Source organism: Zonotrichia albicollis, chromosome 5 (assembly GCF_047830755.1).
Source record: "Zonotrichia albicollis isolate bZonAlb1 chromosome 5, bZonAlb1.hap1, whole genome shotgun sequence".
Classification (NCBI taxonomy): domain Eukaryota; kingdom Metazoa; phylum Chordata; class Aves; order Passeriformes; family Passerellidae; genus Zonotrichia; species Zonotrichia albicollis.
Window position 1 is genome coordinate 47,480,856 of NC_133823.1, and position 27,286 is coordinate 47,508,141.

At 41.6% G+C, this 27,286-nt stretch overlaps 1 long non-coding RNA gene across 1 annotated transcript; it reads right to left on the reverse strand.

Annotated features, from left to right (window-relative positions):
* Positions 1 to 2,563: 2,563 nt before the first annotated feature.
* LOC141729180 (uncharacterized) lies at positions 2,564 to 26,024 on the reverse strand. The gene is made up of 4 exons (XR_012580486.1): positions 25,112 to 26,024; positions 9,804 to 9,993; positions 6,376 to 6,424; positions 2,564 to 2,887 (listed from the first exon to the last, which is right to left on the reverse strand). It is a non-coding gene; the product is annotated as an uncharacterized LOC141729180 (long non-coding RNA).
* Between the last annotated feature and the right edge of the window lie 1,262 nt (positions 26,025 to 27,286).

Here is a 27,286-nt window from a genome sequence, read left to right on the forward strand (position 1 = left end):
GATGAAAATGTAGACTTTACTGGCTTACAAGAGTAGGAAATGTGTATCTCCTAGAGGGTGTGTCTGATCAGTTACATTTCATAGATGTTGTGTACTGTTTTTGCAAAGACAGATAAATCCTTTGCTAGTAACAAACCTGTCTCACCCCACCTAATCACCTGGAATACAAGCTGTTGAAAAGAAATTTGCTCATTCCTGTATGTCAGAATATCAACACAAACCTTAACCTTTCCTGGGAATACAGCAGTCTTGTCATCACTTGTTCTTGTTGCTTCTCTTACTGATTCTGTCCCAATATCAGTAAATAAATATCCTCCCAACCATAAGCTGATTTATAGGTAAATGAGTCAGATTTTTCATGGCTTCTTTCCCTGCCCTCTTGCCCTTAATTCAAGCAATTCAAAGCTACTCTGCAAATAGATCCTCTGACTTCATACCGCCATTATGGATGTGTCAGGTCAGCATTGGATGCCAAGCTAATTCACTTGCTGCTATGCAAAAGACAGCATGTGAATTACCTGTAAATTTATTTTATCTAAGCTGTAATTAACACAAATCATCTGGTTTTGTTTTAGGTGATAGAAGAATAATGGATATTCATGGTTTTGGGGGATATAAATTCTGGACTTTTGCCTTTCTGCTGTTGCCTGGGGCTCAGTAGTGGCATGGGTGATGGATCTGTTTTGGTGCTGTGAGAGTGGCCACCTAACACAGGACATGGAGCATGTCCTCCAAACTGCTAGCTGTACCCTGGCTACTGCTTTGGGAGTTTCACAGGGGTTCTACTTCTTCCACTGCTGCTAAAGAAACACAAAGGCTCTGAAGTTCCTGTTCTCTGGCCACCTGTCCTCCATGGTGCTGGGCTCTCAGAACAGCCCTTCTGGAGTCCAGGGCTCCAGCTGTGCAAGATATCCTTCTGGAGAGCTTCCCAGCTCAACTCTGAAAGCAACAGCTTGAGACTGAGCTTGTTGTCTCCTTTCCACCCCATTCATTCCTTCCAGACAGGCTGAAAGGAAGGCAAAGTCTGCAGAGGATGGTGCTAAGTAAACAGTTTTGGAGGTAAAGAATTCTTGTGTGCCTGCATGTGGACAAGTCGCAGGTAAAGTAATTATCTGTGACTTGACAACCCTACATAATGCAGGGAAGGAAGACTTCTGGGCACTCACCTGTCATCATTTTTAAAGGGAGCAGGATAACGGCTGGACACCATTCTTTCAGGGAGAAGAAAAATAGTCAATCCTGCAAGAAGCAATCAGGGTAGAAACCTAACAAGAACTATCTGAACACAGTGATTAAGGACAGCAAAATATTTAGTTTCTTTTTTTATTACAGCAGACAGAATTACTTCCTACAGGAAGAGCAGGGTTGGTGCATGGGTGCAGTGCATTAGCTATGCCTCTTTCAAAAACTGGGCTCGTACATTCAGACTCTGAGAGGCTCTGACTTTCTCGTGCTCTCTTTCCCTGTCACACACATCCAGTACTGACTGTCAGAAATTCCTATTCACTGTTCAGTCTCTCTGGTTTCATCTTTTTTCTTGTACAATTACTGTTTTTACTTCCAGTGTGCTGCAAGTATTAGATCAGAGCACAGGCTGTTGGGTGTGTAGGGAGTGGAGATGCTGACCAGGCATAAATCAGAACATTTATGTTCCACTAAGTACCACATCCCTAATCCACCCATGTCCATGCATCACATACTGCATGTGCAGCTTCTAGAGCGCTGCAGAAATATTTGGCTCTCCTCATATTATGTTGCACATGCAGCTTTCCTTCTGGCATGATCTCATGTTTTGTGCCTTGGAAAAAGAGCATGTATAGGGCAGGACAGCTGACTGGGAGCCCAGAGAGGAGAGCTCTACAAATTTCACTAAACTAACGCTGAAGGATGAACAGTGAAAGCTGGCAGCTAATTCTTGGTAACTTGCATAGCCCACACTAAAAGCTAAGGTAATATACAAAGCACAGGGCATATTTTCTGATACAATTAATTTCATTCCATTAACTGATTTAATGGTTGAATTGTCAGAGGGAAGTCTAAAACAACCTAAGTAAATATAACTGATTGCCCTTGTTGACTTCTGCTTTTTTTTTTTTAATATTCTCATTTCAGGTATAGATTTCAGCTATTAGTATAGGAATGAAGCAACCATTTGACTGTTTTACATCAGATGTACAGCAAGCAGAAAATTTAAGAATCACTTTTGTGACTTAAGAGACTAAATAAACTTGTTTTATAAAAAAAATCTTCTGTGATGTAAATTCTATATTCAGTTATTTATCATCCTCATTATTGTGTGATATATGAATGGCATGGTGAAGTCATATAAGGAGCGTTTCCTGGATTTTTACACTCAGCTATATAGTGTATATATAAGCGTTTGGCATGCCCAAAACATTAATTAAGTAAACTCTGTATTTTGGGAGAGAGAATTTAACTTGAGTAAAGCATAATAACCATTAAGGTAATTTCTGTAATTTAGAAAATGCTTCTTTCATGAAACACTGTCTCTAGTACCCAAAAGAGAAGTGTAAATTATGTTATGGCAAGCTGGTTGCAACAGCAATTGGCAGGCTATATTCCTCCCAAAAAAAAAAAACAAAAACCAGGACACAATAAAGTAAGTGGAACAAATAATCAAGTTTTGAAACATATCTTACAGGCTGAAAATGTTAACCTCTATTCAGTGAAAAGAAGACAACCAGTGTTTATCATCAGTCTATGTTAATTTTCTCTCTGCATAACTGTCCTTCCTTTCAATGGCTCTCAACTTGTGTTCCAACCAGGCAGCTTTCTTCAAAATGAAGGAAGTAAAGGACATGGATGGTATGTTCTCCAAGGGGAAACTGGTAGGAACAGTCAGGAATGATTTTGAAGTGGCAGGAGTCTGTAGAACATGTATAAAACACAATTAATGTGAGAGGCTTTAGAAAAGTTACTAAACAACTGCTGAGATGAAGACAGTAGTAAAACCGAGGGAGTGGAAGCTGTTGTTCTTACTAGAAAAAGGCTAATGTTACATCTATCTGTAGTCAAGGCAAGAAGGAAGCCTGGGAAGAGGAGCTATAGACAAGTAAAGCTCACCTCAGCCCTTAGAAAGAAAGGTCAGGATGCTTGATGAATCTTGGGGATCATTTCCAATTACATAAAGATGGAAAGACAAACTAAGGGTAAATCCTTGACAAAGCTGACTGTAGTCTGTGAGGAAATGACTATGTATACCAATGGGAGGAGCAGGCTAGATGGAGTATTTATTGACTTTAGTGAAGATATTGATATGTCAGAAGCAAATGAAAAAACTGAATGTCTCTGAGCTGGCAGATGATATTACATGCAGCTATGGCCACAAACTGGAGATTCAGACTGGACATGACAAAACCATTCCCACCAGGATGGCAGTGCAGCACTGGAAGAGGTTGTCTGGGAGGGCAGGGGGGGTCTCAGTCCTTGGATGCTTACAGGATTTGACCAAAGTCACAGGGGTAGTCCTGCTTCCAGAAAGAGGTTGGAGCTGACGACCTTCTCAGGCCTCTTTTAACCAATGTTTCTGTGACTGTGTGCCTGCCAGTGACCTTCAAGCACTGCTTCAGCAAAGGCAGCAGTGAGCGACTCTGAGCATGACACCTTCATTACTTCATGTTGTGTACTTCAGCAGTTAGTGCAGACACACATCAGGACCCTGCTACAGACTTGGGCCTTTGCTATCGCCATTGTGACATTCCTGGCTCAACTTCAACAGTCTTTTGTGTGTCTGTAAGGACTGCTGAAGTTCCCTGTGCTGGACTGCAATGGGCATCCACATGCCAGGTAAGCCCAGAAAGGAACTGAAGGCTCCCCCTTCCCTCTAACCATTTGTTATCAGTAGCATCACAGGGAGAGTGGCCTTCCTCAAGCCACCTGCATCATGGAGTAGTGCCTCCTCCCCTTGTGCAGGTTTGCAGGGCAAGGCTGGGTGGGACTGACCCCTGCCCAGCTCCTTCCAGTCCCGTCCCTGTGCCTGCCCCAGCACACAGCTCCCTGCAGCCACGAGGGGACCATGACACTGGGTGAAACTGAGCGCTCAGATGTGCTTCCCAGGTTGTTTGGGCAACATCACTCCCTTGCTGAGGGAAAGCTGTGAAGCAACAATGCAGCAAACAGGAAATGATTCACCAGTTTTCTGTACGCATCTCGGGCAATACTTGGGCTGCAACAAATACACCATTTAATTTTGGCCTACAAAGTACTTAGAAAATTAGCAACAAAGAAAGACCATTTTTTAGTTTTAACTTTGAAGAGCTACAAATGGCTACTTTAGACTGCCCAGATATTGCCTGCATTGAGTTGTTTACTGCAACACAGTGTCTTATTCTTCACTGACTAACTTTCCTTACAGAGACTGCCAAGCACTAATTAGGTCAACCTAAGCGGCTGTATGAAATGCAATTTGCCAAAAAACTTCTCTTAATTAATGCTGTTATTCAGGGTGGGGAGAGCTTAGCTCAGAGTGAATTGGTGTAGGGCCCTTTGATAGAGAGAGACGCTTTCTAAAGAAAGGTGGATCTAACGCTGGATTTCTGCCCAATATATTTTGAAATTTTGATTGCAATCTTTTATGACCAGAGTGAGGACTGTAATTTGTGCCTGTAGGGTGCTCTGCATAGCACTACTAGACTGCAATGAAACAACAAATAACAAACTAATCATTCTTATGGACAGCACCCTCTTGCAACTAGAATCAGCCATTCAAGGTCTTCAGGCACTCTGTGTCAGAGCCACAGAAGTGTTGGTAAGGGATTGTTTCCCTCCTGCTTGAAGCACCAAAAGTGCATTGCTGCCTCTGCACAGCAGCTCCTGTTGGTGCAGGGGATGCAATAGACAGATCAGTGTGCCTTCAGAGACCAAGCCCCCACAGGGCTGGATTTGATGTTATGGGCATCTTAACCCTCAGACAGGCCTGGGACTAAAGAGGTCATTCAGTTAGTTTGATACCTCTGAAGATAGTCAATTCAGGAGAAAGCTGTGTGGCCCAAGCAGGATCTGGATGAAGAGATTTCTACTTTTTGTCATTGAGCAACTTTCACATTCTCTCACCTCTCCCTTGCAGTCAGTATAAGACACTGACCCATTTTGCTTAAATAAAAGGAAAACCACTAGCCAAGGCTTTCATTTCTGCTGCTTGCTGAGTTTTCACACTTACCATCCATCTCCCATCTGGAGCGAATTAAATGACTTGCATTTTTCCATGTACAAATTCTGCTCTGTACTGATGCAGGACAAGTTACTGATTAATAATTCTGATTAATATATAATACACTGATGAGAATCTCCTGGTGTAAGAGGCTAAATATAGTATTAGTCAGTATAGACGGTAATAAAGATCATACAAGTGCCAACATGGAAAAATATGCTTGGGAAGACCCAACAAAGCTCAAAAAAATCCGTAATTTTTGTACTGGCTTTGCATGAAATAACTAATTTCTGAAAGCAGTCTAACTACATTCAGGCAATATTACACTCAAGCTAATAAAGTTTTGGGAGAGGCATGATAATAGGATAATGTATGCAAATTAAAGTTCCACTGGGTGAATTCATTATAGTGCACAGCAGAACCCCTGTACATAAGTACATCTGTACATAAGTGAAGTCCTTCCTTAAGTTTTAAAATATTGTCTAAGTGTGGCATAAACTTTATGCTGATCAACCACACAGAGGTTTTTGTGTACTGTTATCATCATAAGAGTTGCATTTTACATGGAAAATCCCATTGCTTTAAGGATAAAGCACTCATCTTCTACTGAAATCTCAACATCTGGACAGTACAGCAAGCCTCAGGGTTTGCTGCAGTTCTTATCTTGGCCTGCCTTACTGAGAAAAAGTGTTGTCATATATCCTAGGAGTTGGACTGCATCAGTGATCATATTCTTTCAAAATCTTAGAAGGTAACTATTTTAATAAATAGTGTGGAAGAGCAAAGCAAATCTGGTTATAAAATGGTAACATCAATGAAGGGTTAAAAATGTTATTCAAGTTCATTATCTAGATAATAACTTATTTAGACTTATTTCAGTTTTGTATAAGGTCTGCAGCCATGGCCACTAGAAGCTTGTCACAAAATGTAATGTTGTATGCACATTTTAAAATATCATCATTTGAATCTATCAGTGACTACTGTGCATCCAGTTAGCAAGAATGAATGTGGGCAACTTAGAATTAAATATATAAATTTATATTCAATAAGCAGATTTAAAAGGCCTGATCTTCAGATGAAGAAACCTTGAAGATGGATTCAAAATCTCTCCCAGACCCCTCTTCAGGCAGGAAACAGTTCCCTCCTGGATTTTCAGCATTCATTCATAGGTGAAAATGAGGATCAGAAAAGGAATGGGATCTTACTGTGTGGTCTGGTCTGAAGCATCTTTATGCCCTGGTAATGAGTTCAGTTCTGTTAATGGAAATTGAAAGACTTTCAGTGACATGAACAGTGATTAAAACTCAGACATCAGGAAGAAATAATGAAACTCTATTCTGAGAACTTAAAAAGTATAGTTAAAGGACTTCTTAAGAGATGCTCACCAAAAAAATCCAATGTTAATAACTAATTTTCAATGACCTCACAATAACCTGCTTTCTAATAGTCTGGAAACCTGTAAAAAGTGTTGATTAATTCTGCAGGACCTAGTGGGCATTGTATATTTAGTTTAGTGAAAAATATTTTATGGAAAATCCTACATAGTTGTGCAAAAATAGGCTGTTCTGTGAATACTAACATTAAAAACGCATTCTTATTTTTAAATTTTATTGTTAAGGCATAAATGCATCAAAATAGATGTTAATTGATACTTCTCCTATAGTTTTATTCCTGACTTTGTTAGGTTATGTAGACATTGTACTTAGGAACATGCCTTAATCATGAACTTGGCAGTGCTGGGTTAACAGTTGGATTTGATGATATTTAGGGTGCTTTCCAACCTACATGGTTCTATGATTCTACCTTTGTCTTTACAGAAGACAAAGGTAGAATCAATCATACCTACTAAAACAGACTTGTCATCTAACCGACCATGAGTAAATGTTGACAGAGAAACAAACCCATTTCTACTTTGCTCATTGGCTGTGAAGCAGTTTTGTGCTCACAGTATATGCATTTTCCCTTTTATGCAAACCTACCTATCATTTGCATCATCTCTGATAATGCTGTAAAAGCAAAATATATCATATGCTTAGAAACACAGAGCCTCCTTGCTTAAGTTGACAGCCTTTTTATATTAGTTTAAAAATCAATCTTTCTTCAAACTGAGGATTAGCCAGCTACACAATCATGATCAGCTTTGTAATATGTGAAACGTGTCAAGTCTAATGACTAAAGTCTGCCGAAACAAAAGAATGTGTTCAAAAAGATTAGTGGATTATTGAAGGCTCACACAGTCTGATGCCACTTTTCATGCTTCCTGGGCAGCTTTTATCATGTCTCAGCTGCTGCCAGTCAACATGTGCTCTTTAAGCATAGAAAAATAATGCAGGAGTTTATAGAAGAGCTGCGCTGATGCTTTGAGTAAGATGGCTGTGTGGTGAGCTGGGGATGTAAAAGGCTTTCCTTTCTCATCAGAAGGATTTTCAATAAAGCCTGGGAGAGATCTTGTGCTTCAGTTAAACCCAGTTAATACACATATCATACAAACCATCCCCATACAGCTACTGACTGCAGCAGGTTAAGCAGCCGATGCTGATGCACTCTCACAGGTCCCTGTCAGGCACTGTACATGTTGCTCTTCATTCAGAGCTGCCTTAGAAGGTGCTGCCAGAGGGACAAAGTGCTCCCTGGGGCTGGCAGCTCAGCAGCACAGACAGTACTGCTCTGGGTGCATGCCCTCAGCCAGAAAAAGAGAAGGGTCAGTGTTAGGCTAGCAAACACATGGACCAAATGATATCTCATAACTACAAAATTCATCAGCTTTGATATTTTGTACTGAAGACCAGTAGAATTACAGTACTCCTGCCTTATGATGTGCTGTTGTCATTATAGTGCAAGAGTTCTACTATCATATTGCTAGAGCTTTGTATCACCTTGATGTTTCTTGTAGGCATCTCCTCTAGGCACTGACTCTTCCTTGTCCTCACAACAGTCACTGACTCCAGTTCCCCTCAACCAACCAATCCACTCTGTTATAACACTCTGCTTATTGGCTGCAGCTGTGATCTGTTAAAGTCAGGCCTGTTCCCAATCTCTAATAATTGGCTCAGCTGCAACTCCTTAAGGGGTAAGATTACTTTCTATACTACCTTTATTTTCTTATATTGTATCCCCCTACAATGTGTGGACAGTTTTATTAGCAGTGCATCTTCAATAGCCTGATTTGATATCCTTGGAGAAGCACTTCTAAGTAATGGTAACTGTCTACTTGGTGGGATATCATCACCCACAGCACACTCACATGCTGAGATATTGACAGTTTTGACAAAAGGCTTTAAAGGTTTGAGTTAAAATGGTACACACTGCCCTGCATCATTCACCTGTCCAACCAGTTTTGGGAATTCTGTGTGGGAATGTGCGACTATTCAAAAACTATTGTGCTTTAACTTGAATTCTTCTTTGAAGCAGGTTTCTGAGGACTAATGGTACACACTTTGCAGGAGTCAATTTTTCACATGGCTAATATCTAACTTGTAAACATTTCAGTGCATAAGAAAAGCCCCTGTCATCTTATGTGTGGTATCACTAATGCACAAAATATTGAGACAGTTGTAATCCCAGAGAGACAGATTTGGATGTGTTTTCCTAGTCACATTTTGCTGTCTTTCCATATTCTGTGTACTACTGTGGGTAGCTGACATGCAGGTGAGTTGTCATTAACTCATCTTTAAACTTCAGCGTCTCACTGTGTTGCACAGAACCTGCAGAATGCTTGCAGAAATCCTTTGCAGTTAATCTAAACCTAAAACCACTACTGTTGCAATTTCAGCTTCTGCTACTGTCCTTTAATCCACTGTTGTATCGGGTCATTGTGGGACTATTCTACTTCATTTCTGCACATGAGCAATTTGCCAAACATGAGATTTATTTAAATATTGCTTAAAGTTTATTTTAAATATTTCTTTTGGCATTATAATTTATTAATTTCGGAAAAGAAATACAGCCACTTCTGCCAATGCAAGAATGGACAAGTTGTAAGATAGTCTACACTGATGCTATCAAGTTCCTGCAAATCACTGAGTGACTGCCAGCTTTCATGCTTTCTGTATGCTGCTTTGAAAAACTGACTTCTGAAAACGTGTTTTGCTTAGGTTGCCACAATATTTTTAATTTTGATTTCAATGTCAATTTTAAAATTTTGTCCATCCGTGTCTCATAGATGATGGAGGCTGCGGGCAGATTTCTCTGCTTGTGACTATTGCTGTGGGACACTGGAGTCTGCAATGGGTACTACTGCACAGTCTTTCACTTGTGCAGGGAATGAAAGAATACATTTCTGATACACTGAGGCATTCACAGTTCTGCTTTTCATCTCCCTGCTCCAGAGTAAGAGAAAACAGTGCCATTAATTCTAGTGCCAAACGCTCTAATTATATTGGCCAGCTAATTACTGATTAGATTGAAAGTAGTCCCTATCAGACACATGAAGGAGATCACCTCTTATCACATCCCAGGTAAATGCTGCTCAGTGTAAGTGCGTGCTCTATTATCAATCACTAGCTTTAGTTCTCGTCTTTGTGAACCAGTTACTTTGAGCACTGAGAAAGACAAGACAATCATTAACTATGACAAAATGTTGGCCTTTCCTGTTTTGAAATGTCTGAGAAAAATGCAGGAGGATGGGCCCTACCTTGATCCTGGGAACATGAAGGCTCCTCTCTTCCAGTGAGCATCTTCAAGCTGCTGTTGAAAGGGCCACCACTTCCCCTGGGCTGTCACTGTGCTCTCAGGGCCCTGGTGAAGGAGCAGCCCGAGGTTGTGGTGAGCCACGTGTGCACCAGGCAGCACACACTCTTCTCGTGGTCCCAGAGGAGCTGCAGCTGGAAGGACACATAAAGCAAAAGACAGCCCCTCACCTCCTCATGGCATGGCATGGCATGGCATGGCATGGCACGAGCTCAGTGCTCAGCTCCTGCGGGTTTTCCATGGATGCAGCTTTCTGCTGCAGCAGATGTGGACCAAGCTGGCTGCTCAGCACAATCCCTGCAGGTGCACTGGGGTGTGTTTATGGCCAGGCAGCCAGGCTCGAGGAGAGGTGGGAACAGGGGCAAATCTTATCATTCCCAGATGAAAACTGGTCTGTAACTCCAATGGAAAACCCTCAGTCCTGGTCTGAAAGCTATAAACTTTGTGCTTTTTTCGTACACATTTTTTAAATGTGTGTGTGTGTGTGTGTGTGTGTGTGTGTGTGTGTGTGTGTGTGAGTGTGAAATATCTACAATTTTCTTCTATTAAAAGTTTGATTTGTTGAAATACAATTTTCCATCAGAAGTAATAAATGATGGATATGTCCTTAACAGTCTTCCTTAAAACTGCATAAACCCAAATAAAATATTTTAGTAGGCTAATGCAATATGCTATAAAGTTCATATTCATAAAAGGATAGTCTTGGTGTTGGAAATTAGCTGAAGCCAACTCTTGCTACACTAATTGTTCCTTACCTTTTGTGCTCCCTGACTTCTGCAGGATACTGATGGTCAATAAATAATCCTACTCCCTTCAATAGAAAAGTGTTTGCTGTAAAAGTAATGTTCTTTGATTTCTGTTGATAATATAGGAATAAATCCTTTAGCAGGTAGAAGTCTGTCTGAAGTAAAAATTTTCATTTCCTGGACATGAACTACATAATGAAGCCATTAATCATAGACTGCCATTGAAGGGAGTCAAACTTAGTTTGCTCAGAAGCCACCTACAAAGCATAAGGTATGATTAAAACAATATATTGTGAAGTAAGGCGAGACTAAAACAGTATTTTCTGAAAAGTCTTTGATTCTTTCCCTTTCCAACTACAAACAATACTAATTACAGGAGGGGCAGAGAAGCAAAATAATAGCGTTACCCTAATTATCTGGAGTCTCTGTTTTGTGTTGGATGGATGCTTTAGGTGTGCTTACTATCTGTTTGATTTCATTAATGATAATTCATAAATTATATGCAAATAAAGAATGCAGATGGGAATGATTTCAGACTAAGTATGAGAATTTTATTGCTGACTATCAAAGACCTCCTAAAATGCTAATTTTTTAGACATAGTTCTTTGATCACTACAGATAGTGGATGTTAATCAAATAAAACTCTGACATTGTTCTTGTGATTCTAAATGGGAAGTGAATAGTAGTCTGCCAAATTTTAATTGTTCATTTGGGCTATACTACTATCACTCTGCAAATCTCCAAGCCTGGTATTAGAGAATATCCTTCTTAAGAAGAATAATATATTTCTGGAAACATGCCTGAATATCACTGACTTGAGAGCACAAGTATTCCTCACTTCTGAGAACTGAATTTATACTTCCTCTGAGTGCTGCAGCAAGTTGTTGTGCTGGGTGTATTGTGGGTTTGCATAAGGCAAGACTGGGCAGAATATTTCTAGGTTAGCTGGAAGGTGGGGTGATGTGAACTGCCACAGCTTTCACTGTGCTCTTTAGGTTGCACAAGTGAGGCCACCACAACATGCCTGCTCACTACTGGCCTTGCAAACACCTCCTTTGGCACCCAAATCATGTAGCCAGCCAGGTTATGGTTTATCTGGGAAAAAAAGCAAAACAATAAGGAGGGAAAGTAAACACCCTTGTTGTCTTCTGCCTAACAATCCTCTGATGGGGGAGCCATAACTTAGCACCAAAGTAATAAGAAGCCTCTTTGATTAGGTACTGGGGGTAAAAAATATACCTTGGAGGAAAAACTACTGAGAAAGAAGAACAGCACTTTTTTTTCCTTTTCTTAGCCTCATGCTTAGGTTTTCTTTCCTTTTCTTAGGTCATGCATGTTTACATTGCTCAGGTGTTTATTCTACTGTAACTTGAACTCTACACTAAAACTGAAACAGTTATGAGATACTTTGTAGAATACCTTCTAACATAAATTTTCAGGTATGAATCAAGATACTGAGGGGGAAGATGCTCATTCATTTCATACATATTAGAATTTTTTAAAGCATCCTTCTGTACAAAGCCCTGATAGTACTCTTCTATGAGCACTTTAATGTGGATTTCTCCTCTCCTTTTAAAACCTCAATTATAAGCTTCTAACCTCCTTTAGATGATTTAAGAAGGAGCAAAAAACTTTGCAAATGCATAGATTTGTGCAGCCCTGGCTTTACATCTACACACCAGCCCTTCCCCAAGTAGCAAAGGGAAACTTCTCGAAAGTAACCCAGAGAGGAAGTGGAAGAGGTATCACCACCATCTTCAGGGGTCAGTGTTCAGTTCCTTTGGGAATGGGCCAAGAGGCACTCCAATGGCTCTGGGGAAGAAGTTCTCTCTGTAAGCAGGTTGGGGTGAGGGCGAAGGGCAGGCACATGGTGCTGCACCCCTAAAGGTGCTGAGAGTGCCTTCCCACCCTCCTGGCACCAAGCATGTGTGTGCCTCACAAGTCAGGAATCTCTGTCCTCGGGTAAGTTCCTGCCTTGGGCAGGGGTGGGGAGCACTGGAGTGGGAGCAGTGCCTGCAAAGGCACCCATACCTCAGCCCGGGGCTGCCTGAGAGGGAGGCAACAGCCAGGCCTGGGAGGAGGGGCCATGAAATGGGAGAGGCAGGAAAATTCCAGAGGGTAAAAGTTATGTTGAGGAGATGTGGGGACACCTGGGGAAAAGACTTGAGCCTGGCTCTCCCAGAAATTATTATTATTATTTATTAGCTCAAGAGCAAAGAGCAAAGGCTCTTCTATGCCTCCTTACTTATTTCAATGTTAAAGAGCCACAATGAGCCAAATTAATCTTTAACAAAGAATACTTCCTCCTGTTTTTCCTGGGAACTCTATCATAATAGTGGTGGTGGCTGGGTGTCCCCTGAGCAGATACAAAGAGGGAGGCATAAGTCTTTCCTCCCCAACCCTAGTGGTACAGCCAGAGCAGCTTCTGACACAGTGCCTGCCATGCACTGTGCTGAGAGGAAACACTCCACTTTCCGGGACCCCCTGTGTTTGCAAGAGTTCAGATCTTGCTAGATAAACACAAGAGGAACTGGTATTTCATAGAATCTGAGTGGTTTGGATTGCAAGTGGCCCTAAAGATCATCTAGCAACCCTCCTGCTATGGGCAGGGAACCTTCCACTAGACCGGGTTACTCAGAGCCCCATCCAGTCTCGTGCTCAACATCTCCAGGGATGGGGAATCCACAAACTCTCTAGGCAATATTTTACAAAAATTACAAAACAAAAGTTGCAGGCTTTTTGTCAGAAGTGGGCTCTAAACAATTTTTACAATGTGAGTGGTACAAAGCTCCTCAGAGTCCCCCTGAGGTTCTGCTTCTCTGCACACACCATAGCAGGATTACTCTGTCACAGATTTTGTAGTCTTCAACCTGGTGAGGAGATTTTTGTTTCTGTAAATACATTGGCAAATTTTAAAGCCAGAATAAGGAGGATGCTTAAAGTAAGTTTGGGAAAATCCTTCTTTTTTTGTGCAAAATGTTATTCTGCCACATACATATATGCAGATACATATCTCCAGTTGTGGGGTAGTTCATTATTCCATTAAGCCAGGACAGCATGTGGACCATGGTGTATCTCTATTCTAACACCATATTAAGCATTAATTTGTTAAGTAGCAGCAATGGAAGTGAATGTAGTTTCTTGGAAGGCTGTTAGCTTGGCATTCACAGTGTCCTTGAAAAGTCCTTCATCAGCAGACAAAGGGTGGCAGGGCTGATGGAGCAGAGGAGGATACCTTTACTACATTTGGATGTGTGCCATGGAAAGTACCCATGTAAGAGCAGGGAAGTGCCTGGGCTGGCCCTGGAGCACACAAGAAGAAAGGGCTCCAGGGAGAGCAGAATCCAGGTATCAGTCACTGCAAATGTGTGCAGTGGTGATCTGGTAGGGATACAGCTGAACATAGGATTATTCCCTTCAATATCTATGTTAACAAGGATGTAGTCTGCATTAGAATGGGAAAGCATGTAATAGATAATCAGATTACAATTTTCAAACAAATCTTATTCTGACTTCATGCACTGTACCTTTTACTTTTTTCACTGTATTTTATTTAGGTAGTGTTAAGACCTCTTGTAACGGACTGGGCATCTCTCTTGCACAAACACAAACTCACTCAAGATTCCCTGCTGGGGCACTGGGCCATTTTTTTCTCCTGCATATTTTCTACTACAGTCTCCAGGAAATATGCATATGCAAAAGACACTATTTGGTCTGTAACAGAGATATAATTGTTGAGAGGTATGATGAAAATACATGAAAATTTAAATCTGAGATAATCCTGGAGTGTATATAGTTATTATCCACAATGAATTTAAAAGTATTAGGGCAAGGATTATCCAGGTTTATTGCAGTTGCACTGCTGGCATGTTAATCATATTGCATACATGATGCTGTAAATAGTGCATAGCAGCAGCAAGCACATAACCTGTGCTAGAAAGTAAATGATGCCATGGAAATAGCCAAAAACCAGCAGGTAGTGCCTCCGTTCACCATGGACATTATCCTTCCCACATGGTAACATTCCCTCAAACTTGGCTGAAGTGTAGCTCAAGCTTATTATAAAGATATAAAATCTTAATTGGAAGCAAATTTCTGTTTCCTCTTTTATTCTACTGATAAAATTGCTTTCTAAAAGTCCATTACTCCTATAACCATAGTATATAAATGTTGTTAATTACATCACCTTTCATGGTATGACATTAATTACAGATAATTAAATGCTGTACATGGCATACGTATCATAGAAAAGTTTCTCCTGAAGTGTTATCAACAAAAGCTACTGATTTATGGCAAATAAATGCTAACTTTACTTTTGCTGGACATTATAAACATATTGAGATGCTTAAAAAAGTGTAAAAATATTTGTTGAAGGAAATTTCTAATACAAAGAAAAGTCTTTTTTCCACTAGGTCTCAAAAAAACCAAAACAAAACAAAAAAATAATTAAAAAAAACCAAAAAAACCCACAAAAAAAAAAACCAACCAAAAAAAAAAAAACAAAAACAAAAATAACCCCACCAAGCAGTGGAGAATAGGTGATAAAAGCCATTTTTCCCTGTTACTGTTTAAGGATTGTGCCCCATACACATGACTAGTTTAGATTATGTTTAAACTGGGTATAATCAGGGTATCTGTGAGAAAACAATTGTAAGAACCATCTGTATATGGCCATTTGGAGGAAGTAAAATACTAAACTTGCTTTTCTTAGAGTGGCCAGTAAGACCACTCTAAGTGTAATTAATGATAAGGAATTATATAATGAGATTCATTTCTCCTAGTCACAACCATCTTAAAATAAAAATAACAAATTATGAAAAATATCAAAATTATCCCTTCCAAGTAATATCCAGTAAGAATATTTTTGAGATTTCCCTTTTGCAATAGCTCTTTTGTGAACAGAAAACATTGGCTTTTTGTGTTACACTGCTTATAAAATGGGCAAAATTTTGATTTAATTGTTCATTTACAAGTGGTCTTAGAAGCAATTTTCAGGCATCTGTATTTCTGTGGGTTATTCTCTCAGTGTTGTTCATGACATACAGTATTACTAAATGTCACAAATCATCCTGGGACACCACATATTGTACAGTGCTGATTATTTATTTTGCCAAGTCCAGGTTTTTCTTTCTTAGCTTTAGAATTTGGAAACAATCCCAAAGGTAATAGGGAAGTTTGAGAACCTTCTCTTAAATATGCCTCTTGGCTGACTCCTTTTCCTGTTTTCTTGGCCTCTCCAGGGACACATAATCAGTGCTACTCATGCAGTCCTTATGAAGTGACCTACAGGCCTTCTCAGCTTCTTACATTTCAGAAGAAGAAAAAAAAATGAGTAGACTGTTTTGAAAACTAGGCTTTTTCTTTTAATTCACAAAGTCTAGCTGTTTTACAATGCTGGATAATGAAACTCCATGTGACTACGCCCAGCTCTCTCACACCTGCAATGTGAGGGGTTGTAAATCAAATGCAGTAGTTTGCCTTGTTGTGCTTCTAACTGGGTCAACCTCCCCCCAAAACAAAATTCCAGAAAGCAAAGAACCATAGCAATTGATTGCTGCACATAATGCTTCTCTATAATTACATAAAGAACTTCATAACAATCATTAAAAGCTGGACTGGTTATTCAGGGATTTCACAACTGGAAATAGTTTTTGGCTGCACTTGGATGCTCCTTTCAGTTATTTACTTTTTCTTGATTTTGGTACAAAAAGGTTGGGGTTTTTTTCATATCCCTTCATTTACTAAACCAAACTCAGGCCAAAAGGCATCAATGAGGTCCAGTACAAAATTTGTATTGATTTATTTGTTTATAGTCAAGAGGGAGAATGAAAGCTGAGTTCCAGCAACAGCTACATGTTTAGGTGAATTTGAATCTAGGAAATGAATGGCTCTCTGCCAATTAAAAAATTCACCTCTCTTAAATCTGATGGGTTTGTCTTAGGTTGCAAATGGAAGACGTGGTCAGGGGTGTGTATTCTATTGCCATCTGTTAAAACCAGGTGGGGCAGTTTTCTTTATCTCTTCCACAACCAATCCTCCCTCCAGGAGATCTCTTCTGTTAATGGGCCATTGAGTGTCACTGCATGGCTGCTAAAATCACATCACTCCATTAGGGGATGCTTTACCCAGGGGGAGGAGCCAAACATTCCTAACTGGATATAATCTGAGGTTTGGAACACCACAGCAGGCTTTTCCCACTGGATTCGCAGAGGAGTAGCTTTCTTCTCTACTGGATTCTCAGAGGAACACCAGGCCCATCTACACCACCCCTAGACCTTCAGAGGAAAACTCCACCCTTCTACAAGATCCCTGCTTCAACAGAACCACATCTGTCATTCCAGGAGGACTGCAGCCACCATTTCAATTGCACTGCTACCAACACCCTGACCCACAGGGTGTCAGGTCACATTCTGACTCTGTCAGTAGTGTTTTGTAGTACTGCATTTTTATTTTTATTTTTCCTAGTAAAGAACTGTTATTCTTACTCCTGTATCTTTGCCTGAGAGTCCTTTAATTTCAAACTTATAATGATCCAGAGGGAGGGTGTTTGTTTTCCATTTCAAGGGAAGCTCCTGCCTTTCCTTAGCAGATACCTGTCTTTTCAAACCAAGACAGGGCTTAAAACTCATTTGTCAACGATCATTTTATTTATGAATATGTATTATAAAGGGAGAACCATCATTCTTTCTGTTTCTGGAGATGTTTAGATTTCAAAATATCGCCTCTGTTCCTTTTACAGCTGAAATAGGCACCCTTTGCCTGGATGTCAGATGATGTCCTCCCTAACATCCTGCCTTTCACACCCTCCCCCACTAATATTGTGCAATATCAATCTTGAAAAAAATCAACTTTGCTTTGAATGGAGCAGAATGCCTCTTGAAAAGTAGCATGTGGTCAGGTAGAGAAAGTGTTGTTACATAATGTATGCCAAAGAGGTGAATCAAAGACATTCAGGCATTTTGCTAACATATTAGGCACCTCCTAAGCAAGGTTTTGGGCTTTGATCTTCCAGCCTTGGTGGCCTTTTACCACTGTTTAATCCAATTATATCAAACCTCACTGGAGCAGCCAGAGTCCCACACAGCTCATCGTGTGAAAGTGTTTAATTACACACTTATTCGTGTATGTGGCCGGGTGTCACAGGTGTGGTTGTCACATCCTTCTAATATCTCAGACTCCTCAGTACAGGAGTCTTGTCAGCACCATCAGGGTGAACGCCATGGTCACAGTTGTGGATATGTAGAAGAGTCACAGAATAACACAAAATTTAACAAAGAATGAGAGCCTCAGTGCAATGCTGCCAGATGAGCTCCATCTGATGGCACCCGAGCTGAGGTCTGCTGAGACACACGTGCCAGTTACTGAGGCACCTGCCAGCAGGGGTTTTATGTGCTCCCTGCAGAAGGACTCTATGCCTTCTGAGCTTGTTTTGTGCTGTCAAGCTACTGTCTAAGGAAAGAAATTATCTCCCTGGTGCTATGTAGCCAAATCATGTTCAGCTTTAACAGGAGAAAGCCATGAGGAAGGAAACTCCGAGGTGCTGGGGTGCAGGGATATGTAGAGGAAGGATATCCTACACAACCCAGGGAGATGTAGCAGGCTCAGACAAACATTAGCTTTGGTTTAGAAGGGGGTTATTGTTACTAGTGCAAAGGGCATGAGACATTGTCAGGAGGCCTGGATTACACACCCTGCACTGCTGCCAAGTGCTGCTGCTGTCTTACTGTGTATTTCCTTGGATCATCCCTCACACTTCTGTTTCCCATCCCAAAGTCTGACAATCTGATCTGGCTCTTAGGGCCCTCCTGATGCTCTGGCTGCCCTTGCACAGAGCAGTCCTGATCCCCCCCTGTGCTTCCACAGCAAACAAGGGTGATTTGTGCCCTTCTGGAGGTTTGAATTCACCTGTGGTAGATGTGGACATTTGCAATGCCTTTTCTTTACTGTTTTAAATAAATTTCTATCCAAGGAATAGAAGTGTTTATCAAATAAAGACTGAGAGCAAAACAGAAAAAGTAATTAATTTCCCAGTTTTTTTGTTCAAGGAATTCACATGCCATCAGAGAAGTGAGTCCAATAACTAATAGATGTATTTAAATTATTTTCTTTAAAGATTTTGAAGCTTTTAAGTAATTTTGCTGACAGTATGTAGTAAGGAAATCTTCACTGAATCAGGAATTCCTTTAAAGGTCTTAAGCAGCTGATAAGTTGAGCTGAACTGAGGAGTCTGTTACACTCACAATATTGTTCATGGACACAGAGGAAACATACCTTATATAAGTAAATCCAAAGCAAGCAGTGCTTCTTGCACAGGTCTTTAGGTCAGAAGGCACCTCTGGACATTATCTTGTCCAACACCGAGCTCAAAGCAGGGCCAGCTTAGGTGGCCTTCAAAAGACAGCAATGGCTCTGCTCTTCAGGGCTGTTCTTAACAGTGGCTTTTCTCACCAATTGACTTCCAAGGTGTGATACTGCTGTGGTTTAACCCCTGCTAGCAGCTAAGCAACACACAGTCACTCACACCCATCTCCCTTCCCTGGCAAGATGGGGGAAGAAATGTTTTCTCTGAAAGTGAGAAAACATGTGGGTTGATATAAAAACAGTATAATAATTAAAATAAATATAATTTTAAAAATAATTAATAGTAACAAAATCAATATCAATAAATGGAGAGCAGCGGGGCAGAATGGGAGGATAACAAAGAGATAGAAAAGTAAAACCCAAGAAAGATGAGATAAAAATGGAAACATTATTGGAGGTGAAATTCCTCACCACCAATCAAATGATGCTCATCCAGTCAGCAAAGGGCAGACCCCACCTACATTACTGTTGAGAACGATGCCTTATGGCACAGAATAAGTATCTCTTTAGACAGCTGTGTCCCCTCCCGACTTTTTGTGCACTCCCAGCCTACTTGCTGGTGTGGTGGTGTGAGAAGCAGAAAAGGCCTTGGCTCTGTGTCAGCACTGCTCAGCAGGAACTAAGACATCCCTGTGTTATCAGCACTTCTCAGCACAAACCCAAAACTAAGCCCCATACCAGCTACTGTGAAGAAAATTAACTCTACCCCAGCCAAAACCAGCACAGGTGCCATAAGGTAAAGAAGCCAGTGTCAATGGGGTTAATATTCTGTATGACATAAAATAAACCCCTCAAGCATCCCAAAACTATTACTCTCAAAACTGCTCCTACTGAATAGTCATGACTTTAAAATAACCAATTTCAACTTTAAAAATCAACTTTGTTTATGCTATATGGTTGGTCTAACATTATTTCTTTTGAGCAAGATGAAGAATGAGGAGCCTGGCCCAGGTAATGTTGGCATATGTTTCTAATTCAAGTTCATCCAGCAAGCTTGCCAACCAATCAAGAGGCCATATCTCTGAGGACACTGCACCCATTCCTGTGCAGAGCAGGAATTCCTTGTGGCATGGGGGGTTCCCAGAAGCTGGAGTGTGTCTGCCTGGGTGAAGTGTGGAGCCCAGCAACCTGGCGGAGAGCAGGGTGTGGGAAGTGAACAAGGAAGAGGATCTTCACCTTTTGCTCCCTGGGGCCCTTGGAGAGCTGGGAAAAAAATCTGTCTGTGGAAGGTGCTGTATGTTGAGAATCACTAAAAGTAGCTGTATTTATATGCTTATCTTGGAAGTACACGTTTTAAAAAAATTTGCTCAAAGTGTCAATCTACTCAGATGGAAATAAGCAGGGGTAGTGGTGTTTTATTTAAACAATCTCCTTGGTTATATTTCATGGGGATTTATATGCTTACTTAAGTCACAGAGGGGTTACATGAGTGACCCAGCCAGTGGCTGATGCCAGAGCTGAAAAAGAGCAGAGGCATACTGCAACCCTGGAGATTGAGCTGACCCTAGGCCAGTGTGCCCTTCTCACTGTCCCAAGGAGAGTACTCTGTATTTCCAAAAGGAAAGTGAGTTCAATGTGGCAAAAGTAAGATAAAGTTCAAAAGCTGTGAACTGTAGTGGAGCAAATACAGTCTAGAAGTATATAAAGGGAGGGTGCCAAGAGGATGGAGCCAGGCTTTTATTGGTGGTGCCAAGCAATAGGAGAAGAGGCAAAGGGCAGAAACTGATGCACAGGAAGTTCTGCCTGAATATGAGGAAGAACTTCTTTACTGTGGGGGTGACCAGGCACTGGAACAGATTGGCCAGAGAGGCTGTGGAGTCTCCCTCACTGGAGATATTCAAGAACCATCTGGACACAATCCTGTGCCATGTGCTGTGGGATGACCCCGTCTGGGCAGGGAGGTTGGAGCAGATGACCCCTGTGATCCCTTCCAGCCTGAGCCATTCTGTCAAATTAATGTCTGGGAAATTAATTTCCAAGCAACAATAGCAATTAATCATGGAAAGGATTTCGATGCCATGAGCTCTCCAGCTCTCATTTCTAAATAAAATTCTCTGCTTAAAAATATATAACCATTTGGAAAAGAAATCATTCAGGCAATGCTTTGACCCGTCTTGTTTACAATGCAAAATGAAAACATTCCTGATAAACAGTCTATAAATTGATCTATACATTTCCCTCTAGTGGCAAAGAGACATAGCCACTATTTGATCTCAGGTTAGTAATTAATCTGATATTATTTTGATTTGTGGCAGTTTTTCTTGTAATTTATCCCCATAATTGAAATTACCATGTTCTGGTTTACTATTTGTGATATTCCAGGGAGAGAAATTACTCCCTTTCTCATTAGGGTTTGTTTTTTTTTTAAGTAAAACATCAACCTTACTCACTTATTGTCCCTAATGACCTTCTTAAATTTTCCTATTTCAGATTTCCTATAAGAAAAACAGTAATGAATAAATGTTAGCTACCAGCTCTATGAATCTCAGCCTGAATCAAGTGTGTAGACAAAGTCCTCATTGATTTATGGTAATGCAGACATTTTTCATGATCCCAAATAAATCTAATCTTTCGTCTTAACAAAATTCTTTGTTGTTGTATCCTTAAATGCCCCACTAGTAAATAATTATATGTTTGTTTATATAAACAAGTTCTTAGTAAGATATTAGCCATAGACATTTGTTTTCCAGCTTGCTCCTTAGCCAGTTTATTCTCAGTTGTCCAGTGCCCTGCACTAGAGATAACTGACCAAAATGTTGACAATAGGCCAGACACCATGTCCTAATGTTCCACCATGCAGTCATGCAGCCTTTAAGAATTTGAGATTTTTGTTGAAAATTATATAGATATTCTAATATTTTCCCCTCAAAGCCTTATTGTTCCAACACATTTTTTTCTGAGGCAAATAGCTACACTGATGCATTTTCTAAATACTTTAACTCAGCTTTTACTGGACCAGAATATGACTCAGTGATTAGGGTTACTTGTGACTGTCCCACTGGACTGTGTGGATATGGGCTGAACAAGTGTGGACTGAATTGAAAGGAAGCAAGAGTATGTAATGAGGTTCAAACTAGGAAAATCATGAGTTCATTTGCTGGACTAGGACCCAGATAGAGAGTGGCCAGTTGATGCATGTTGATGGAAGGGGGTATAGAGAGATGCAACTGGGCAATGTTAGCTCACTGGGAGGGAGTTATGGGCCTCCTCCCCTCCAGGCTTGGGTCCAGATTTGTAAAGTCTCTTTTGTTCCATCCCACCATTTCTTCTACACATATTTCTGAAGCCTTCCCTTTGTCCTTGGAAGTGGTGATATCACACATTTGACTTGTGAAGTAATTATCCCCTTCTTTATGCCTACCTTGCAGGGCTCCTCCAAGAACAAGCTCAGCCCTATCTGCTGATGATCTATTTGAGGAAAACCTTTCCCAGCCCCACCCTTCTGGGTGTTGATAGGGCAGCAAATTAAAAATTCAAAGCCTCTGGCATGGGGGTGGCTGTTTCAGATACAGCAGAAACTGAAGATCCCTCCTCCTATCTCTCTTTGATGTTAATCAGTTATCAAGACATTGGCAGGTTCCAGCACTCTGTCTAAACCAATGATGTAATTTTTACAAGTAGGCTTGAAGCCCTTGGCAAACCAGCCCTGTTTGTTTCCCCATCCTTAAGAGCTCTGTTATTGCTATTCCCGATTGAAATTCAGGGACTTTGGAAATGTAGCAGATGTTACAGCCAAACCCAGAACTCTGAAGCTCTCTATTCCTGGACACCTCTTGGGGCAGGGACCTGAGCATAGTTCCTGTGCCAGAGCTGGCAGCAGCTGAGTGACCAGGAACATCTTCTGGAGGGTCACCTTGTCCTTGGCTAAGCCATAAAATCTCTGGAAGAGATTATATGATAAAATGTGACTGTAGCGGAAATATCAAGAGCAGGCATGATCAGTGGGTCAAGAATCTCTTACTTTTCTCCCTTTACTTCTCTCACAAAATGCTCATGCATTACACAGAAGTCCTAAAGCCACTTGCATCCACTCTCCATGTGAAAGAGCTTCTCCCTTTGTGCCTAGTCCAGTGCCACATAACCTTTTTCAGGCATATGATTTTATAAATGAACAGTTATCAATCAATTCATCGTCTCTATCACACCATGACCATGACCAGAGACACTGAAATGACGAAAACCATGTCTAATTCATACTTGCTCAGAGACCCCACCTGCTCTTCAGTGACTCCCTCTGAGCAGCCTTTTTTTTTTTTTTTTTTCCCCTATGTGCTGTCAGTTTTCTGCCCCAGGTAGTGGGAATGCCCTGGCATTCCTCTCTCAGGGCACAGTCACAGGAATTCCCAGGGTGCTCACTGCTCAGAAATGGCAGGCATGGCAGAGGTTACACACAAGACCAAGATGGAAGTAAGTGGAAAACTTAACTTAGCTATAAATAGGCAGAGCTATTATTTAAGCTTCCACATATAGGAGTTAGCTACTTTAAGGTGGACCTTTGGTATGAAAATTCTCTAGAGAGGGTAACTGGAGAGGCCCCAAATAACCTGATTTATGTTTGCCAAGTGACAAAAGCCAGTAGTTTGCTGTTTAAGGGGTATTGTAAAGGACTCCAAAAAAAGAACAAAATATCCTTTTAAAGTCTAATAAATATAAGGTGATAAGTAATTTTACATTATCAAAGATAGTATGGGCAACCCCATCTCTGTGGGGAGAGAGCATTTTTCACAGTAGTTACTACAGAGCCTAGCAGTAAGGTCTGGCAATGTAAGACTGAAGCTAGAAAATTTGCTATTGGAATTGAAGTACAAAATTTTAATTGCAAAGTTAATTAAAAATTGGAGGATCTCACTGTGGAGTGGAGTGGATTCTTCACCACATGAAGTCTTATATCAAGATTGAATGTCATAGAAACCTTTTCATTATTTCCTCTTGAGATTACTGGACCTTATACAGGACTCACTCAGAGAAACTCTATGTTCTGTATTTTGTCAGAGGTGTCAACATGGTCCCTTTTGACCTTAACACCTGTGAAAAAAATCAGAGCCATTTTCCCTCTCAGTAATAAGAAGGCATTCCATGACCTGTCAGAGTGTATGAATGGAGAAATGTGATAAACTTAACCCAAGAAAGAAGAAGAAGAAAAGAAGAAAGAAGAAAAATGTGGTTTAGTTATGAAAGAAAATGTCAGTGTTACCATTGCTGTCACTCTGTCACTGCAGCACACAAGATCAGGTGCTGTGTTTACACACAGAAGGAAGCCAGTCTCTAAGGCAGGTACTCTGATAGAAAACTGAAAGTCTGACCAGACGAAAACATGCTCCTTGGGATTACTGCTGAAGTACAACTGCAGAGGAGGTTCTTGAGGCCTCCAGTCTCCAGGCTGGCAGGAAAGGGCAAGGCTGGGTTCGCTGGAAAGGGCAGGCTGAGTTTCTCAAATGTGTGGGGACAATTATGTAACACTGACTGCTGACTTTTACCATCAAATTTTATATATTTGACTGCTAGTTTTATTTGTTGCCATTTTTAAAGCCATTCGTTTCTGCAGAAATAGGGTTTGGCTCTTCAAATATGTGTAGAAATGGAAACCTGAGCTTGATCCTGTTTTCTCTGCCACTCCTTTAAGAGTAGGACTTTAGGCTCAATAGAAAGGTTTTCTGGATAAAAAAAAGTAAGAATATGGTCCCATGCTTTAGGTTCATTCTGAAACCATCATAACAGAAGTAAAAGCTGTTCCATTTTCTGGGATAGGACAAAGATTGGGAAAGCAACCCCCTCCAAAACAAACAATGTAATTACAATGGCAGAAGAGGACAGGTGAATAAAGCAAACTGGATCCACCAAATGAAAACACGATGATGCTGTAACACTACCTTCCCTCACTGATCTCACCCAGTCCAGCGTTCACATAAATCAGGCAGGGGTGTGCCTGGGAGGCATTAGCTCACCGAAGACATCTGACCCAGGTCAGAGGCTGCGTGATAAACTGGAGCATGGCTGCAGGCACTCGCCTTGGGATTGAGCAGCAGCCTGCACAGATATGCCCAGCTGAAATGCATCCAGAGGATCTGGTTCATCAGGTCAAAGTGATCCCAAGCTTCCCACCCCACCCTGTGTCCCATCTGGTTAATCCATAGGTGAGGCTTACCATTGCTTCAGGCTCCTGGTGGCACGGGGCTGAGGAGAGCTGGCAGAGGCTGCTGGGCAGCTCTCTTACAGCACATGCTCCATTTCACACGGGCAGCAAAGTACACACACACGTGGCATTTTCAGAGAATCTGCTCCCTAAGTCAACATGAGAATCCCTGCTGATGTCAGCAGATGAGGTGTAGGTCATTGCTCGGTGCTGTTATGCTCATTCAGTGTCCTTGCAGTGGCAGAGCGGCACAAAGCACACACACCTCAGTGCAGCAGGCCCAGGGCCCGCAAGGCCTCCTGGCGTTCAGCAGCCTAAGACAGGAAACGCCGAGTCATGATGGCTGAAGCCCCTCTCCCTGCCTTCGGACACTTGCTTGTCTCTCTGTAAGACTATAGGTCACTTTCCCTTTGACCCTTACTATTGGACAATTTCTAAAACTCCTGTATCCTACAAAAAGCCCTACTTTTGCCCAGCTCAGCAGAACAGCTGTCCCTGAGAGCCTTCGTGGAAGATTCAATAAAGACGCTCCTGTGGAACCTCACACAGCCTTCTCCTCTCTCTCCCTGCATCTGCCTAAGGCACTTAGCAAGCAAAGAGCTGAAATCATAAAATGAGCTGATAATCATTAAGAGCTGATATCACCTCAGCTTGCTAAGGTGGCCTGCAGCTAGGAGCTGCCTGGGAGCTCGGACAGACTGTGCTGAACAGGGCTGAGCTATCGGGATCCATTGCAGCCTGCCGGGATAGCCCGGAACCCGGGGGAGGCCGCATGACATCAGTGTGACATCGGCGTGAGACAGTGACACAGAGAGCAGTGCCAGCCTCAGCTTCAGCAGCCTCAGTTCACCCCAAAACAAAGGTGTGGAACAAACCAGTCCAGCTGGTGCTGAGGGAAGGTGGCCTCCTAAAAGGTGCTAACAGCCTGAGCACACTGCCCCGGTGGGAGGAGACTCTTCCTGGGAGATTCCCAAGGGAGAAATGCCTCAGGACAAGCTCAGGACCCGACCACTTAGAAAAATCAGATGAAAATCCATTTGTCTTACTTCATATGATGGAAGTTCATTTTTACCAAAAATTGAAATGCATTTTCATACATTTTCTAAGTAAACATATGCTTACACAGTGAGCAGAGGCTTTCCTCTGTGAGCATCCCCTTTCATTTCCTCAGCACCCAGTCAATCCACATCCTTTAAATAAAAACATTGATAGGGCAGTTGTAACCAGCACTGCCTTTACATGTGTTTCCCCAGAGCACACAGACAAAAACCTCTTTGCTGGAGGCAGCTCAGGCTGTTTAAGATGGAAATAGTTGTTGGGATAAGTATATACTAGAGCTCTATCTTCCACTAGTCTCTAGGCAAGCCATGCTTTCCTCCTCCCCTCACCTTTCTCATGCCCTGGGGAAGCCTCTCAGCCTGCCTCCTCTGTTCCCACACCCAGTGCACATGTCCTTCTTTCCCCTTACACAAGGGTGAGGGAGGAGCTGTGCTCTGGCTCAGACATCCCAGGCTGGAACTCTCTGCAAAGCAAGCATAGCTGGAGATGAACGCTGTAGCAAAATCTCAGGTGAAATCTCTGCACGTGTGACAGTCCCTTGTGGTCACCTCTGGAAAGGTAGCCCTGTGTTTCTGAGGAACACCTACCAGATATTTGTGTTAAGAATGTGATAGATGAGTAATGTGATGATTGACTCTCACAATTAATGGACAAATATCATGTATATAGGTTAAGAAAAGTTTTAGGTTAAGAAAAGTTTTATAGATTTATAGTTATGTTTTACCCCCTTGTGTGGTTATCAAGGGACAGCTGGAGTTGGGACATCTGGGAGGGCTGGCTTGTCACTATGGGGACACCTGACCTCCAATCAGGATTTGAGGAAGAGATCTCCACCACTGGACAGTGAAGAAGGGGTCGATAGACAGAACTTTGGGAGGGATTAAAGGGTTAAAAAGGGAAAGCCTCCACTATGAGGGCGCTGAGCACATGGCGGGGAAAATATTTTGCTCCCAGCGCTGTAACCTTGTTTCTTTATTCAGTCTTCTGTTGTATTTTTGATAAGATTTAATAAACCTTCCCAAACTGTGAAAAGTGAGTAGCTATTTCTCACAAGGGGATCTGGCTGGTCTTACCCACACTGAGAGATAGCCCAGGGAAGTGGTGGCTTTCCCAGCCAGGCTTTCTCAT